Here is a 17,964-nt window from a genome sequence, read left to right on the forward strand (position 1 = left end):
TTTATTTTTTTTTATTTTTTTTTTATTTTTATTTTTTATTATATATATATATATTTTTTATAATATTATCCCTTGTATTCATTTTTCCAAATTACCCCCCCTCCCTTATTCCCTCCCCCCGACGACAGGCAATACCATACATTTTACATGTGTTACAATATAGTCTAAGTACAATACATGTGTGTGAATATCATTTTCTTGTTGCACAATAAACATTAGAATCCGAAGGTACATGCAACCTGGGCAGACAGATATTAGTGCTAACAATTTACATTCCCCTCCCAGTGTTTCTTCTCTGGGTGTATCTACCTCTGTCCATCATTGATCAACTGGAAGTGAGTTGGATCTTCTTTATGTTGAAGATATCCACTTCCATCAGAATACATCCTCATACAGTATTGTTGTTGAAGTATACAGTGATCTTCTGGTTCTGCTCATTTCACTCAGCATCAGTTGATTTAAGTCTCTCCAACCCTCTCTGTATTCCTCCTGCTGGTCATTTCTTACTGAGCAATATATTCCATAACTTTCATATACCACAATTTACCCAACCATTCTCCAACTGATGGACATCCATTCATCTTCCAGTTTCTAGCTACAACAAAAAGAGCTGCCACAAACATTTTGGCACATATATGTCTCTTTCCGCTCTTTAGTATTTCTTTGGGATATAATCCCAGTAGTAGCGCTGCTGGGTCAAAGGGTACGCACAGTTTGATAACTTTTTGGGCATAATTCCAGATTGCTCTCCAGAATGGCTGGATTCTTTCACAACTCCACCAGCAATGTATTAGTGTCCCAATTTCCCCACATCCCCTTAAGGAGTGATTTCTAATCTGAACATTTTAGTATGGCTACATTTCTGGCTCTACTGACAGCTTCTTACTAGTTCTTTGACTCAGTTCCCTCAGGATGATTGGTCAGTCTTGTAATGCACCAGGTCTTAGGGAGACAAGTCCCTCCTTTGAATTCTCTCTGGAGGAAAAGCAGAACCATCCAATACTAGAACAAGAACAGACTCTGGATGTGAAATGAGGCCCCTGAAAGTAGAAAGTAGAAAGAACTTGCCAGGGGTCATCAAGGACCAGCCCAGCCCAGCCTCATATCTGCCAGTTCAGCACTCACTCTTCCATGATAAGATTCTACTTATGAATGAAGTTGGGTTTCTGTTTTTTCCTCCAAAACTTCCTGTCTTGACAGAGGTGTTTCCTATGTCCTAATAACCTATCCTCAAGTGATTAATTTGAGAGGCTCCTTTTATTTTAGTCCCAGGCAGGGCCCAGGACTGTTTAGATTAACTAATGGTCTTTGGTTAAACTTTGACTCAAGATTCCTCCTACCTTCATTTACTTGATGTCCATTTGACATCAGAATCACAGACTTTCAAGGGAGCAAACAATCAGCTGCTGAAAATGTAATCCACTATTCCCAAATTTCCTGTCCTTCAGACCTCTGCTTAAGAGGTCTGGATTTGTGTCTCCTGAAAAAGTTGCTACTTTTTTTGTGAGCAGCAGCTCCATGGCAGGAGGTGATAAATCAATTGGATGTCAGCTTTCAGTCCTGGGCTAGTGACTATCCTGGCCTTTTAGTGTTTCTGCTGTGGACTGCTGATTAGGGAATGTGAAGCTGTCTACAAGCTGGCCTCTACTCATTTCTAGCATCTTAATTACAGGGAAGCAGCAGTATGTAGGGGAAAGCCATTGGAATGTGGGGATCCAAAGCTCTGCTTCCTTTTATACTTACTATGTGCCATCTGTAAAATGGGAAGATAAAAATCCCTGCTCTGCTTGCCTTATTAGCATTCATATTTACAAGATTTTGAGTTCTAAATTTTTCTCCCTCCCTCCCCTATACACTCTCGTATAAGATATTTTCATATTTGTCACAGTTGTGAAAGAAGAAACAGATCAAGAGGGGGAAAATAATGAGAAAGAATAAGTGAAAAAATTGCTTTGATTAGCAATCAAGGTCCATCAATTCTTTAACTGGATGTGGACAGCATTTTCCTTTGTGAGTGCTTTGTACTTTTCTTGGATCACTGTTGCTGAGAAGAGCTTCATATTTGATTATCATACAACGTTGCTAGATTGTGTACAATGTTTTCCTGGTTCTTCATTTTTTCATCAGTTTATACAAGTCTTTCCAGATTTTTCCAAAATCTGTCTTCATTATTTCTTATTGCACAATAATATGCCATTACATTCATATACCACAGCTTATTCAGTCATTCCCCAATGGATGGACACCCTCTCAAAATTTCTTATATTTCACATCATGGAAAGAGCTACTATAAATATCTTTTAAAATGTAGGTCTTTCTCCCTTTTTATGATCTCTTTGGGAAAAAAATCTAGTGGTGGTATTGCTGGGTCAAAGGGCATGCATAGTTTGTCCAAATTATGCACCCATTTTGACCTTATCTTACTATACAGCGTGAAATATTGGTCTATAGCCATCTTTTGTCCTATTGTTTCCCAGTTTTCCCAGCAGTTTTTATCAAATAGTGAGTTTTTATCCCAAAGGCTGGAGTCTTTGGATTTATCAAACATTAGATTACTATGGTCATTAACTACTGTGTACCTAATCTATTCCACTGATCCACCACTCTATTTCTTAGCCGGTATCAGATAGCATTTATGCTTTTAATACAGTTTGAATTCTTTTTATTTTTCTAGATGAATTTTGTTATTTTTTTCCTAGCTCTATCACCTAAGTAATGCTCTGGCTGCATCTCATAAATTTTGGTATGATTTCTCATTGTTGTCACTTTCTTCAATGAAATAACTGATTGTTTTTGATTTGTTCTTTGATCCACTTATTCTTTAGGATTAGAATAATATATCTTTCCACAGTTCTTTGTTGAATATGATCTGAAAAAAAGAATACATTTAATATTTCTGCCTTTCTACATTTGCTTTTGAGATTTTTATGCCTTAATACACGGTCAATTTTTGCGTAGGTGCCATATGCTGCTGAAAAAAGGTGCATTCCTTTACATTCTCATTCAGTTTTCTCTACAGGTCTATCATATCTAACTTTTCTAATTCTGTTTATTTCCTTAGTTTCTTTCTTGTTTATTATTTTGGTAGAATTTATTGAGTTCTGATAGTCTTGCTATCTATTTCTTCCTGTAACTCACTTAACTTCTTTAAGAATGTGGATTAGTAATACTTCATTGTTTGTCACTGAAGTCCCTTCTCAAAATAAACTGCCAAGCAATCAAACTCTACTGCAGAGAGCACAACTCTGTTAGGCTGGCCACATTGTTCAAATGTCAAATGTATGCTTGTCTAAAAAAACATTTTATGGAAAACACACAGGATGAGTGCTCACAAGATGGTCAGAAAACAACAATACAAGGATACTCTCAAGTTATTTCTTAAAAACTGTAGAATCAATTGTATGACATGAGAGACACTGGCAAAGGCTACCCAGCATGGAGATCCCTCATCAGAGAAGGTGCTGTGTTCTATAAGCAAAGCAGAATTGAATTAGCCCAAAAGAAACACAAGATGCACAAAGTTAGAGAAACTTCCCCAAATGTTCATATGGACTATTTGTGTCTGACCTACGGTAGAGCACTCTGAACTTGTATTGGACTGATCAGCCACAGTCGGACATACTGTAAGACTAACTTGACTCTAGCACAGTGATGTTATTTTGGTCCTGTTTGAGAACAAAGGACAATAACCAACCTTTTAAAGAAGAGTTTTTGCTAAGATTTCCTTCCTTATCTCTTTTAATTAGATCTATTTTTGCTTTTATTTTGTCTGAGGTCAGGATTGCTACCCCTGCTTTTTCATTTTTTTAAACTTCAGCTAAAGCATAAGAGATTTTGCTTTAAAACATTATCCTCTTTATGTCTCTCTGCTTCAAGTGTGTTTCTTGTAAACAATATGTTGTAGGATTCTGATTTCTGATCTATTCTGCTATCTGATTTCATTTTATGGGAGAGTTCATCCCATTCACATTCAGTTATGATTACTAACTGTGTATTTCTTTCTATTTTATATTCCTCCTATTTGTCCTCTCTTTTCACCTTTTCCCTGCTCACTGTTTTACTTCTATTAGTGCTTTTGATCTGTTCTCCCTTGTCAGTTTCCCACCTTCCTTTACTTACTCTCCTAACCTTCTATTTCCCTCTTAGATAAGATAAATTTCTATCTTCAATTAATTGTGTCTATTATTCTATCTTTGAGCCAATACTGAAGACGGCCCATTGTCCACCCTCCCATCTTCCCTTCCACAGGTTTTTTGCACTTCTTCATGTGAAATAATTTAATATATTCTATCTCTCCTTTCCTTCTGAACCCAGTATATCCCTCTTTAAGGGATAAGAATGCCTTAATTATTTTTTCTTGTCATTCTCTCAAATTCACCTTAAATCTGAAGTCTCTATCTAGGTATACTCCTTCTAGCTTTTTTATTAATGATGAAATTTCTAAGAATTACAAAATAGCACTTTCCCACTTAGGGATGTAAACAGTTTAGCTCTACTGAATTTTTTGTTTCCTTTTCCCTTTTTACCCATTATGCTTCTCTTTTAGTCTTATTATTAGAGACCAATTTTTTGGCTTAATTCTGGATTCCTTATGAAAGCTTGAAACTTTTCTATTTCATTGAATGACCATCCCCTTCTCTCCCCCCTCCCCTCCCACCACTACAATATATTATATTTAGTTTTGCTTGGTAAGTGATTCTTAGTTGTAATTCTAGCTCCCTTTGTCTTCCCAGGATATCGTGTTCCATGACTTCTGGTCTTTTAATGTTGCAGCTACTTAGTCCTGTGTAATCCTGTTTGTGGCTCCGCAATGTTTGAATTGTTTCTTTTCTGGCCACTTGCAATATTATTCCCCTTGACCTGATCTGAAACTTGGCTATAATGTTCCTTGAAGTTCTCATTTTAAGATCTCTTTCTTTAGGTTATTGGTGGATTCTTTCAATGCCTATTTTTGTTCTCTGGTCCCAGAATATCAGGGCAGTCTTTCTTGATGATTTCTTGAAAAAAATGCTGTCCAGATTTTCCTTTTGATCATGGCTTCCAGAGAGTCCAATGACCCTGATATTATCTTTTATAGATCGTTTTTATTTTTCTCCCATGAGGCATTTTATATTTTCTCTCCTATTTTCCATTCTTTCAAATTTATTTGATTGATTCTTAATGTTTCATAGTCATTAGCTTCAACTTGTCCAATGCTAACTTTAAAGGACTTGTTATCTACACAGTATCTTTTGTATTTTCTTTTTCAGTTTGGCCAATTGTACTTTTAAGGAGTTGCTTTCTTCAATGGATTTTTGTACCTCCTTTTCCATTTGGCCAAATTCTACTTTTTTATGCACTTGTTTTCTTTTTCTAATCTGTTGATTCTTTTATCATAATTCTTTTGTATCACTCTCATTTCTTTACCCAATTTTTCTTCTATTTCTCATATGGTTTTTAAGTTCCTTTTTGAGCTCTTTCATGAGTTCTCAGTTTGAGATGACTTCTTGTTTTACTTGAAGGTTCTACTCATAGATATTTTGACATTGCTATTGTCTTCTGAGTTTGTGTCTTGATCTTCCTTGTCACTATAAAAATTTGTATCATTAGATTTTTTTTTTTGCTTTTTTACTAATCTTTTTTTGATTCTTCTCTTTCTTCCTTGTGTTGAACTAATGTTGCCATGAGATCCATGGATGACCCTTGTATTTGATCCTGCACTGTGAAAGTGTAGTGCTATGGGAGTGTCTAGGAGCAACTTATCTGTTGCTGAGCTGGGGTTCTAGTGCTGGAACTCTGGCCTCTGGAGGCTGAATATTTGCCTAGGACTATGCTAAAGCATGGGACAATTCTCAAATGTGGAATCTGCCTATTCTCCTTTTTATTTTCAAAATATATAAATAGATAATTTTCAACATTCACCCTTGCAAAACCTTGTGTTTCAATTTTTTTTCTACCTCCCTCTCCCAGCCCTTTCCCTAGATGGCAGGTAATTCAATATGTGTTAAACATGAGCAATTCATATATATATATATATATATGCACATATATATATATATATATTTCCATAATTATAATGTTACACAAGAAAAGTCTGATGAAAAAGGAAAAAAAATGAGAAAGAAAAGCAAGCAAACAACAACAAAAAAATGAAAATACTATGTTGTGATATACACTCAGTTCCCCCAGGCCTCTCTCTGGATGCAGAAGGCTCTTCTTCATCACAAGATCATTGGAACTGGTCTGAATCACCTCTCTGTTGAAAAGAGCCACATTCATCAGAATTGATCATCATATAAATCTTGCTGTTGCTGTGTGCAACGTCTCTTGGTTCTACTCACTTTACTCAGCATCAGAGTATAAGTCTCTCCAGGCCTTTCTGTTTATTGCTCCTTATAGAACAATAATATTCTATAGCATTCATATACCATAACTTATTCAGCCATTCCCCAACTGAAGGGCGTCCACTCAGTTTACAATTCCTTGCCACTATAAAAAGGGCTGCCACAAACATTTTTGTACACATGGGTCCTTTTTCCTTTTTTAGGATCTCTTTGGAATACAGACCCAGTAGAGACACTGCTGGATGAAAGGGCATATGCACAGTTTGATAGTCCTTTGGGCACAGTTCCAGAATGGTTGGATCAGTTCAAACTCCAAGGAGAGATAATTTTCAACATATACAGATCCTTTTCTCTTTCTTTCGCTTTTTTAGTTAAGTGCTTTGTAAATGTTAAAGTATTAAAGAAAAATAAGTTATTGTTAAGTAAGCACATGTTTTTGAGCAAAACTGGGGGAGATACAAAGATAGGTAAAATTGGGCACCTGCCCTCATGAAGCTTCTTTGACTTGATTTGGAAATTTTAAATTAAATTTGTTGAATTTCTTAGTAACCCACTAGTAGTTCAGTGTCTATTAAAGAATAAGTCTAAACCACCAATTCTTTGTGATAGTTATCACTCATATTGAGCCAAGGATGATATGAATATATTAGTCATATTCTTGGTGACTCTAATGCTCAGAGAATTAGAATTTATTGGTAGGATTGTCTGATCCTGTGGGGTAGACTGGTGATGGAGATGGGACCTGAGCACTGATATAGAGAGAAACAAATTCACCTGGCCTGAGGAAGAGAGAATTGTTCTGGAGATGGAAGGTCCAATCCAAGTCAAGGACTGCATCTAGGAGAGCAAGCAGAATGTCAGGCCAGGCCAAGTGAGAACGACCTCAACTTGGGAGCCTTGACACAAAGCTGGCAGGTCATCAGGACCTCACAGAATCCCAGAAACTTAGAAAAGATTTCAATAAGCACAAAGGAATCCAACTTAAACCTTACTGAGAAGTACTTGGAGGATGCAGGAGTCACTAGAAAAATGGTCAGCTCTCTCTTAAGCACCTTTTCTCATGGGGGTCATGCTCCTTGTGTGCTCTGCAGAGACACCAAGGTCAAAAAGTGACTTCTCTATGAACCACAAATGAGTCCAAGCTATGAAGGCAAATCTCTGAGCCTGGCAAACTGTCATCTCCGCAGAGGCACTGCATCGTGGGCACCAAACCAAGGCCACTCTGGCCTTGGGTGCCTTGGCTGACCGCCCCCACAGATCTCAGCTGGACGTCCCTTTCATGTCCTGCTTATTCCTTCCAGGCAGCTCCAATCCTAGGTAAGTTGGTTTCCTTCAGGATGGTTGACAAGTAACCTCACAAGTGCTTCTAAACACTTGGAAGAAAAAATCCAGTCCCTTGGGGGAAGCTATGGCTCATTCTAAACTTCTCCACTGTGAAACTTGCTGAGAAAGGAGGTAAGGCAATGAAAAGTTCATTTTGCCTAATGAGAACTCGGTGACTTCTCATACAAATAGCTTTTCTTTAGGCTGGCTGTCAAATTTCTGCATCTTGAAATTAGCTAAGTCACTCACAGGATTTGTGAAGGCAAACAAATCCACAAAAATTGTTTTCAATTAGAGTTCTACTTGGTAGAAAAATAAATCACATTTTTCTTCACTGTACTAATATTGAGGGTAATTTAGTTTCTGAATGATTACACCTTAGCTCTTTCATTGGATAAAATGTATTTTTGTTTAATGAACAAAACCTTATCACCCACAGAATGAAAACATAGAAAGCTGGATATCTGTATGACAACTTAAGAAGTCGCTGCCAACTCATCATTTGACAAATAAAGTGAAAGCCAGACCTTGGAGCCTGTTCTATTACAAAGCAAGTTTGCTTTCAATCTCTGCTACTCTGGGGTTCCATCTCATAGAATTGGTGCTGTAGTTTACAAAATGGGTGTGACTCTGAGCAATTTGCTTTTGAGGAGAAGAAATGGATAAAGTAAGATTGTTTGAGCAGGTATTAAGCATCCTCTGAACAGTCAGAAAGCTGAAATCTATTTTTGAAGAACTTTGCCTTGGAGCACAGTGTCTATCTCTTAGTACCAACAGATGTTTGCAGGGTTGGAAATCAATGATTTTTTTTTTTTTTTTCACTTTGAGGAAATAGTCTGAGTCAAAGTTTCCTTGGATCATTTTTAGAATCACAGACTGTCAGAATTGGATGGGTCCTTGGAACACACCAAAGCCAAACTCATTTTACACCCTTTCCTGGTCGATTGCAATAGGCTCCCCTTAGGTTCCCCCACCCCCAAGTCTCCCTCTGCTCCAATCCAGGGCTGGCAAGCTATACAAAGTCCCCCCCCCAACTTCATTGCACCCCAGGGGCTCCTTGTTACTTTTAGGATCAGACACCGGATCCCTGGTTTGGCATCTAGAGAGATTCATAACTCTGTCTCTTTCTACTTTTGTAATTCTGAGCGCTGCCCCCTCACTCCACCTTCCAGGCATCTTGGGCTGTTCCCCCTCTCCCTCCCCTTCACCTCTGTATCTTGCCTTTTCTGGCTTCCTTTAAGAGCCAGGTCAGATTCTACCTTCTGTTTCTCCTGATACTCCCAGGTGGCCTGTGCCTTGCCCTCCAAGATGACCTTAAATCCACTTTGTATGTGTTTTGTATATGGCTATGGAGGTTCCCGGCTGTCTCTCCCAAGAGGATGCAAGTTCCTTGAGCGCAGGGACCACTTCACTTTTGTCTGTGTTTCTCCACTGCCTTGTATAATGTTAGATACAAAACAGGTCCTTAATAAATGATCAGTCTTTGAGTAGAGGAAGAGCTGAGGCCCAGAGAAGGAAAGGACTTCCCTCAAATGACACGGATCTTTTGGGGAGCAAAGAATAGAATCCTAGTCTTCTGACTGCTGGTCTGACAGGTCTTTCCCCTTCACCACACTGCTTCCTTCTTCATATCAATTAGTTTGAATTATCCTTTGCTTACGTGGTCATTTCTTTCTTAAATCTCTAGTTCTTAACTCATACATAGTGACTAAAGGATAAAACAATTCCTGAAAATCCTGAAGAGTTTGGGCAAAGGGGCCACTGGACTCTTGCAGAGGAATCTCCAGTTCTGGCACCCACAACTCTGTACTGGCTGCCCTCTGCTGAGACGTGCCTGGGATGTGCCCCTTACTCTGTACCCAGGATGTTCCCCTCCATCCCATGCCCAGGATGTGCCTAGGATGTTCCCCTCCCTCCCTTCTCCCTTCTGAAATTCCTGGCTTCCCTCAGAGCTCAGCTCTCCCAGCCAGCCTCCCAGGGAGCCGATGTGGGTGCCAGGACCTTCTCTTCAGAGCATGTGAACATGCATTTGTTTTGATTGTTTTTGGAGATGGCACTGTATCCCTAGCATCATTTCTGGCACACAGTAAGTACTTAAAAATTAGTCTTCCCTCAACAAACATGCAGAGACCATCCTGGATTAATTAATTCAGTCGCCACAGCGCAAATTTAGAAGCACTTTGAGGTTTCCAACAATCCAGAGAGGCAGGTCATACAAAACACTCCCATTTCACAGATTTGGAACAACTAGTTAGCAGTGGAGTCCAACCACAAGTTTGGATTTCCTGACCCTTATCTTTCAAGGTAAGAGGATTTAGCAAGTACTAGTTTTGTAAGGAGTAGATAAATAAATATCTAACAGTGCAACCTTTTCTAGAAAGCAAGTGGTTTCGAGGCTGGCAGCTCCAGAGGGGTGTCCCCTGCCCTTCTGAGCCCTTTTATAGAAGCAATAACCTTCACGAGTGATATGCATATGCAAAGTCTCTTATTCCCAACATGGGAATGTGCAGACAGGCAAATCATCTGTCATTCCCTTAATTTAATTATCAGACCACATTCAATCATCTAATATAAAATGCAAATGAAGTGAATGGCTGACAGCATATCCTAATTATGTTCATTATAATAATTAAATAGGACAGAATTTAGAAACAGAAATGAAAGAGCCATAAAACACATGGAGATTTTTAATTAAATCAACAACATTTTAATTAGAAACTGTAACACTATAGTAAATAGATGATTGGCTTAATCAAAGATAAGGACATTAATTTTATTACACAGGTTTCTCTTCTGTGGCCATGGTTAGTGCCAGGGGACCTGTCCCCTTCAGTTAATAGGCTAAATGGTGGCAGATAAAAAAGGATCAATTTAATGGACAATCTTTGATGCACAATAGCTGCATAGTGAAACTACTTTCCTTTACAGCCCTATATCCCAATCCCCAGTTTTATAAAAATAAAAGCACAATCTGCCTTTACAAAATGTTGTGTCTGAAAGGGGGCTAATACAAGGTTAAAAGGACTAAAAAAATTTAAGTATTCCTCTTCCCACCCCCAAACAGCTTTGATTTCTTGATAGTTTGGAAATCTGCTTTCAGTTAAAAAACCCCAAATATTCATTGCAGAGTATGAGTTTCAGATTAGGAGTCAGGAGAACTGAGTTCCTTTCTTAGCTCAGACATCTAATTGCATTGTGACTTTGGGTCTCAATTTCTTCACCAGAAAAATGGAATTATTGATTTTGACTTGGATTGACTTGACTTGCTTAACCGGATCACTACCAGATGTAAGAACACTAGAATCCAAATCCTAGTCCTACCTTTATGCCATATATGAGCTGGGGCAGGTTCCTTCTTGCTAGCTCGCAAGTCCAGTGATTATCTGATCTTGACTTATTTCCAAGGTCAGTGTTTCTTATATCAGGTAGCTTATATTTTTGTCTATTTTTTTCAATCTTTTGATTTTGTTCTGGTATTTCTTTGTTTCTGATGGAATCATTGATTTATTTGGAGTTTTCAGAATCTGATTTGCCATTCTGTCTTTAAGCTATTTCTCCACTTCTTTCCTTCAGAGCTTTGTTATTTTTCCAATTCTTTTCTCTAGAACTTTTGTTTCACTTTTTTTTCTTGCTTCCATTCATTTCCCTTCAGCTACAGTGCTCTCTAACATGTCCTTGTTGCGGATCCTTCTCTCTACCATTTACCCTTCAGAGTGCATGTTGTCTTTCTTCATTAAACTGTAAGTTCCTTAAAGGCAGGGATTTTTTTTTTTTTTTGGCCTGGCAATACTGTTTATTAGTTGATTAGTACTAATAGGTACCATAGGTACTATCTATGTGGCCCTTGTGAAAGATTCATTTTTGCTTTTGAGTCACTTTTTGCCATTATTATGGAGTCTATCACGCCTTCCTTTGTAAGATCTTCAGAGTCACAATCATTACACTCAGAGGTGTTTTCTTCTTTGACGCAGTCCTTTCTCCAGCTCTTGCTCCTGATTACATGGCCACACTCCTGCTCTTCTTTTTGCCTGAGGAAACTATGGAATAAGTGGGAAGTTGGCCCTGCCTGACATCACTCGGCATTTTCTGGCTTCCTGTGCTGCCCTATCTCTAGGGCTTCTTATGGCATCTCGAGAGAGCGTGTGCTGGCTGGAGATCTGGAGCGTCTCAGGCAAGACACTCTCACAGCATACCAGTGGCAGCTTGCTCCCTGGGTAATCCCATATTCCCTCTTGAATCCAGGGCTTTCTGATTTTCCTGGGTTTTTCTAAGGAAAATCTTGCCATGTCTGAACCCAGAGGCAATTCCTGTCTGCCAAAGCTGGGGGCTGTGGCCTGGACTTCGGGCTGATTGTGCATTCCGATGGTCAAAGAAGTCACCTACTGTAATTAATCAAGTATTTACTTCAGATTTGTAAGATCTGGGTAGTCCGTTTGCCCATCAAGTATGTGTTTCAGTCCGAAGGCCTGCAGACTATTCTCTAGGTCATATTAGAGCTAGGAGAGACCTCAGTGAGATATAATAGTATAACCCCCATTCTGCAGATGACCAAGGTCACAAAAGTAAGTAGGGCAGAGGTGGGATTTGAAGCAGGCCTTCTGATTCCAAGTCTCTCTAATGCTTTGATGGGTCCCAGACCTGGGGCTTCGCCATTTCTGCTGGGAAGCCAAGCAATAGTAGTGAGTCCTCTACAATGTGATCTCAATTGGGCCCTCTCTGCAGCAAGGCGATCTTTGAAGTCTCTCCCCAATTGACTGTATCACACTTGAATGTTGCCTTTTCTTCTCTCGAGCCTCCCATATCACACTTTCCCTTTGCTCTCTCAGCTGCAACCTTGCTTCCTCTTTATGAGAAAAGAGAGACCTTTTTTCCACGATTGCCTTCTGTTTCCTTACTCTACAAGTCTGAATGCTCTTCCTTTTTTCCAGTCTTTCCTCTGTGTGGCACTTGATCCCACCCCTGCCTGCGTGCCAAAGGGGGCCTCCAAAGTCATTTCCCACTCTTTTCCCAATTTCTAATCTTTCTCTATCAATAAGCTCATTCCTTTTGGTTGTTGTTGAGTCATTTCAGCCACATTTAACTTTCCATAAGCCTGTTTTGAGGTTTTCTTGACAAAGAAGCTCATTCTCTGTTGCCTTCAAAAATACATGCTACCCTCACTCATCCTTAAAAAACTTTCACATGGTCCTACCAGACCCTAAAGATATCACTTTTACATGCCACTTCACCACTCAGACTGTCATCTTATGACAGGAAAAGATAAATGTTGGAGAGGATGTGGGAAAATTGGGACACTAATTAATACATTGTTAGTGGAGTTGTGAACTGATCCAACCATTCTGGAACTATGTCCAAAGGACTATCAAACTGTGCATATACCCTTTGATCCAGCAGTGTCTCTATAGGTCTGTATCCCAAAAGATCATAAAAAATGGAAAAGGACCCACGTGTACAAAAGTGTTTGTGGAAGCCCTTTTTGTAGTGGCAAGGAATTGGAAACTGAGTGGATGCCCATCAGTAGGGGAATGGCCAAATATGTTATGGTATATGAATGTTATGAATATTATTGTTTTATAAGGAATTAGCAGGCTGATTTCAGAAAAGCTTGGAAAGATTTACATGAACTGATGCTGAGTGAAATGAGCAGAACTAAGAGAGTACATAATAATGTACATAATAACAGCAAGATAATGTGATAAACAACTGTGATAGACTTAGTTCTCCTCAGCAATGCAGTGATTCAAGACAATTCCAAAAGACTTGGGATGGAAAATTCCATCTGCACCCAGAGAGAGAACCATGGAGATTGAATGTGGATTGAAGCTCAGTATTTTCATCTCTGTCTTTTTGCTTTTTTTTCTTATAGTTTTTTCCTTTTGGTCTGATCTTTCTTGTAGAACATGACAAATATGGACATATGTTTAAAAGGTTTGTATATGTTTATCTTATATTAGACTCCTTGCTGTCTTGGGGAGGGAGGAGGTAAAAGAAGGAGGGAGAAAAATCTTACCAAAAATGAATATTAGAAATTATCTTTACATGTAATTGGAAAAAATAAAATACTAATGACGAAAAATAAGATATCACCTACAGCTCCTTTTCTAGACAATTCCTTGAAAAGATGTACAATTTCACAGTATCCATGTCCCCTGCTTTCCCCCACTCCTCAACCTTCTGCTATCTGGCTTCAGACCTCGTTGCTCCCCTGACACTGAAGTTGCCCAGTATGAGGGTCCTGACCTAGGAGCTGCACCAGACAGCTACCTCTCTCTCCTCTCACTGCTGTCTGCAGAATGGGAGTTTTTGCCCATAGAAACGTGCTTCTTTTGGTCTCTGTAGTTGTAAGGCTTGATAATAATGATGAAAAACTCATTACTGTTGATGACAACAAACAACAATAATAAAAAATGACGATGGTGGGTGAGAGGTGTAACGACAGTGATGGGCGTGGCGGTGGGCTAGCAGAATGAGAGCCGGACTCCAGGCGGGAAGGCCTGGATTCCAGTCCTGTCTCAGACATGCTACCTTGTCATCAAGCATGCATCATTCACTCTCTCAGTGCCTAAGTCACAGAGGAGATGATGATCAGTAGTTTGAGGAAGGAGTTTCTACCCCAGTAAAATCAGAGATCTAGACCAAATAATGAGTAATAATAATGACACTACATTCTGTTACTTTTTATTAAGCTATGAAAAAGTAAGCTATTTTATCCACTGCCCAATAATCTATAGATTAAAAATAATATGGTGATGTGTGCTAGATTAATTTTTTAGCTGAGCCCAATAAAAAGATGAGAACTAGATTATGAATAACAATCATAACCAAAACCCCAGAGAAGGAGGATGTGGAAATTTATAGTTATCTACAGGCATACTTTGGGAAATATTTCAGATTATGTTTCAGACTGCTACAATTAAAACAAATACCACAATAAAATCAGTCACATGATATTTTTGATTTCCTAGTGCACATAAGTTGTTTTTTCACTTTATTGTAAACTACATGTAAACTACACCTCAGAATTTCAAAGTGTAAACTCGCTCTAAAGACCTGAAGCAAAGGTGTGAACTCCGAGCCAGAGAACTGTCCACACAACCTGAATTCTCACCTTGTAATCCTAACATAGTATTACACCTAAAAACACCCAGGAGAGGGAAAGGGAGAGATGGTGAATGGCCAGTTGCTGAAGGAGTTGGAATATACACGTTTATTAAGCTTGTAGTTTTATAGCAATGAGAAGATAAAATTATTACTCTTTATAAATGACATGATGGTATACATAGAAAATCCTAAAGAATCAATCAAAAATTTACTTGAAACAATTAAAAAATTTAGTTAAGTTGTAGGACATAAAATAAACCCACGCAAATCATTACCATTTTCTCTGTTACTTAGAAAGCCCAGAGGTAGAAAAATTTCATTTAAAATAACTGTAGACAAAATAAAATATTTGGATGTCTACCTGCCAAGGCAAACCCAGGAACTATATGAACACAATTATAAAATACGTTTCACACAAAGTCAGATTAAATAATTAGAAAAATATCAATTGTTCATGAGCAGGCTGAGCTAATTTATGGTAATTCTACTTAAATTAGTCTACTTATTCAGTGTGCCATACCAATCAAGTTGCCAAAGAATTAGTTTGCAGAGTTAGAAAAAAATAATAACAAAATTCATCTGAGAAAAGAAAAGGTCAAGAATAACGAGAGAATTAATGAAAAAAAATGCAAAGTATAGTAGCCTAGTAATACCAGACCTAAAATTCCATTATAATTATTATAAAGCAGCAGAAAACTGGGAACAATATTTTAGAAACTCAGCATAGACTTACATCTCATACCCCATACCAAGTAAGGTTAAAATGGGAATGTGACTTAGGCATAAAGGATGATACTATAAACAAATTAGGAGAGCGAGGGGATAATTTACCTATCAGATCTTTGAAAAAGGGAGGAATTTATGACTATAGAAAAACCAAAGAACATTATGAAATGCAAAATGGATAATTTTGATTACATCAAATTAAAGTTTTTGCACAAACAAAACCAAGGGAGAATAAAGATTCAAGATTAGAATGGAAGCAGAAACTTTGGAAATAATTTTTATAGCCAGTATTTCTGATAAAGGCCTCATTTCTAAAATACAAAGAATGTAGTCAGATTTATAAGAATACAAATTATTCCTCAATTGATAAATGGTCAACGGATATGAACAATTCTAAGATGAAGACATTAAAGGCATCTAAAGTCCTATGAAAAAAATTGATTAGAGAAATGCAAATTAAAGCAACTCTGAGGTACTACCTCACACCTATCAGATTGGTTATGATAACAGGAAAATATAATGATAAATGTTGGAGGAGATGTGGAAAAACTGGGACACTAATGCATTGCTGGTGAAGTTGTGAACTGATTGAACCATTCTGGAGAACAATTTGGAATTATGCTCACAAGGCTATGAAACTGTGATGCCTTTTGATCCAGAAATGCTACTATTCAGTTTGTTTCCCAAGGAAATTATAAAACAGGGGAAAGGAACCACATGTGTAAAAATGTTTGTATCAACTCTTTTTGTGATGGCAAAGAATTGGAAATTCTTTGTCCACTACGGAATCCACTGAGAAATGGCTGAACAAGTTAGATTATATGAAAGTAGTGGAATATTATTGTTCTATAAAAATATTGAACAGGTTATTTTAGAAAGGCTTGGAAAGATTTACATGAACTGATGCTGAGTGAAACAAGCAGAACCAGGGAAAATATCATATACAGTAAAATCAAGATAGTGCAATGATCAACTATATAAATTTGGTTCTTCTCAACAGTTCTGTCATCCAAGGCAATCACAATAAATTTTGGATGGAAAATGCCACTCGCATCTAGAAAGAGAACTAGGGACACTGAATGTAAATCAACACATTCTAGATTCACTTTTTTTCCTTCATTTTTTTTTCTTGTGGTTTTTCCCTTCAGTTCTGATTTTTCTTTCCCAACAAGATTCATATGGAAATATATGAAAAAGAAAGAATATACATGCATAACTCCAAAAATGTTATTTTGCATGTAACTAGGGAAAATAGAAAGAAAAAAAGCTTGTCATCCTATATAGGTATAATTCTTGGCATCTCAAAACAATTACAATAATAACATCATAGCTCACTGATTACCATAACAGATACGAACGGGTATAAAAATAACGAAAAAAGTTTGAAATACTGTAGAATTTTTAAAAGACAACACAATGTGAGTATGTGCTGTTGGGAAAATGGCACCAATAGCCTTGTTTGATGCAGGATTGCCACAAACTCTCAATTTGTTTAAAATTTTGAATCAAATGAGAAACAGAAAAATTGTGCACTTTTGGTATAAAGAATGACAGAAGAGTTAGTCAAAGGAGGTAATATAGATTCTATTTTCACTCCATACATGGTGATTTGAACACATCATAGCAGCACACAAATTAGTAGCAAAACACTTTACTAGTTTTAATTTCCTCTAAGATTCAAGATTGATAGCACCTGTCTTAACAGAAGGTACCAAATGTCTATTAACTAAAATGAGAGCATCAGTGGTCCCTTCAAAGAGAGAATAATTATGTGTTTTTGTACTTTACACAACATATTCATAGATTCTACCATTAAAAACAATTCTAAAAGCATCTACAAAGGCAAAAATTCATTGGATGAGAAGCAAAAAAAGAGCATGTCAGAAAGTCTCAGTGAGGAGATAAGCACTTGCTATTGATTTGGCAATTACTGAACAAGTTGTCTAAAAGTGCTGTGACATTTAGAGTGTCTCTATGGATCATCACAGTACACATGACCTAGTTCACGGATATTAGAATGGCAGAATACCCGACGGCCACAAAGAAAGCACCCCAGCAGCACAACGCTATCAGGACAACTCATGTAAAACAGGGTAGTTTTAGGGGAGACAGCGTGGGTCTCCTCTGGTCTGGCTTCTTCTCTTAAGCCTGTTCATCTGGCTATGGACTGTGTCCAAGTTGGGGAGTTCGCAGTGCACTTGCCCACCTTCCCTGCCTCCTCTCTAGGTTTTTGTGACACGGGCTCTCCACCTTCATCCACCCCCGTTCACTCACTGTGAGTGTCCTGGATCCCTAGCCCTTGCTCCTATAAGCTACCTCACCAGCCTCTGGGGACCCGAGGTCATCTCCAGGCAAAGAGTTCCCAGGCCCTCTTCTCCAGCCCTGACCCTGGGCTCCGTTCCTATATCACCACTGCCTTTAGGGCGTCCTGAGGATAGCTCAAAGGCTTCCTTTGTTCACTGTGTCTTTCCCCCCATCCTCTTTTCTTCCC

At 38.2% G+C, this 17,964-nt stretch overlaps 1 protein-coding gene across 2 annotated transcripts in view; it reads right to left on the bottom strand.

Annotated features, from left to right (window-relative positions):
* Window positions 1–17,964, bottom strand: part of SCAPER (S-phase cyclin A associated protein in the ER) — a 370,936-nt gene that overhangs the window by 21,759 nt on the left and 331,213 nt on the right. The window lies entirely within an intron of this gene.

This window comes from Sminthopsis crassicaudata, chromosome 2 (genome assembly GCF_048593235.1).
Source record: "Sminthopsis crassicaudata isolate SCR6 chromosome 2, ASM4859323v1, whole genome shotgun sequence".
NCBI classification, from domain to species: Eukaryota; Metazoa; Chordata; class Mammalia; order Dasyuromorphia; family Dasyuridae; genus Sminthopsis; species Sminthopsis crassicaudata.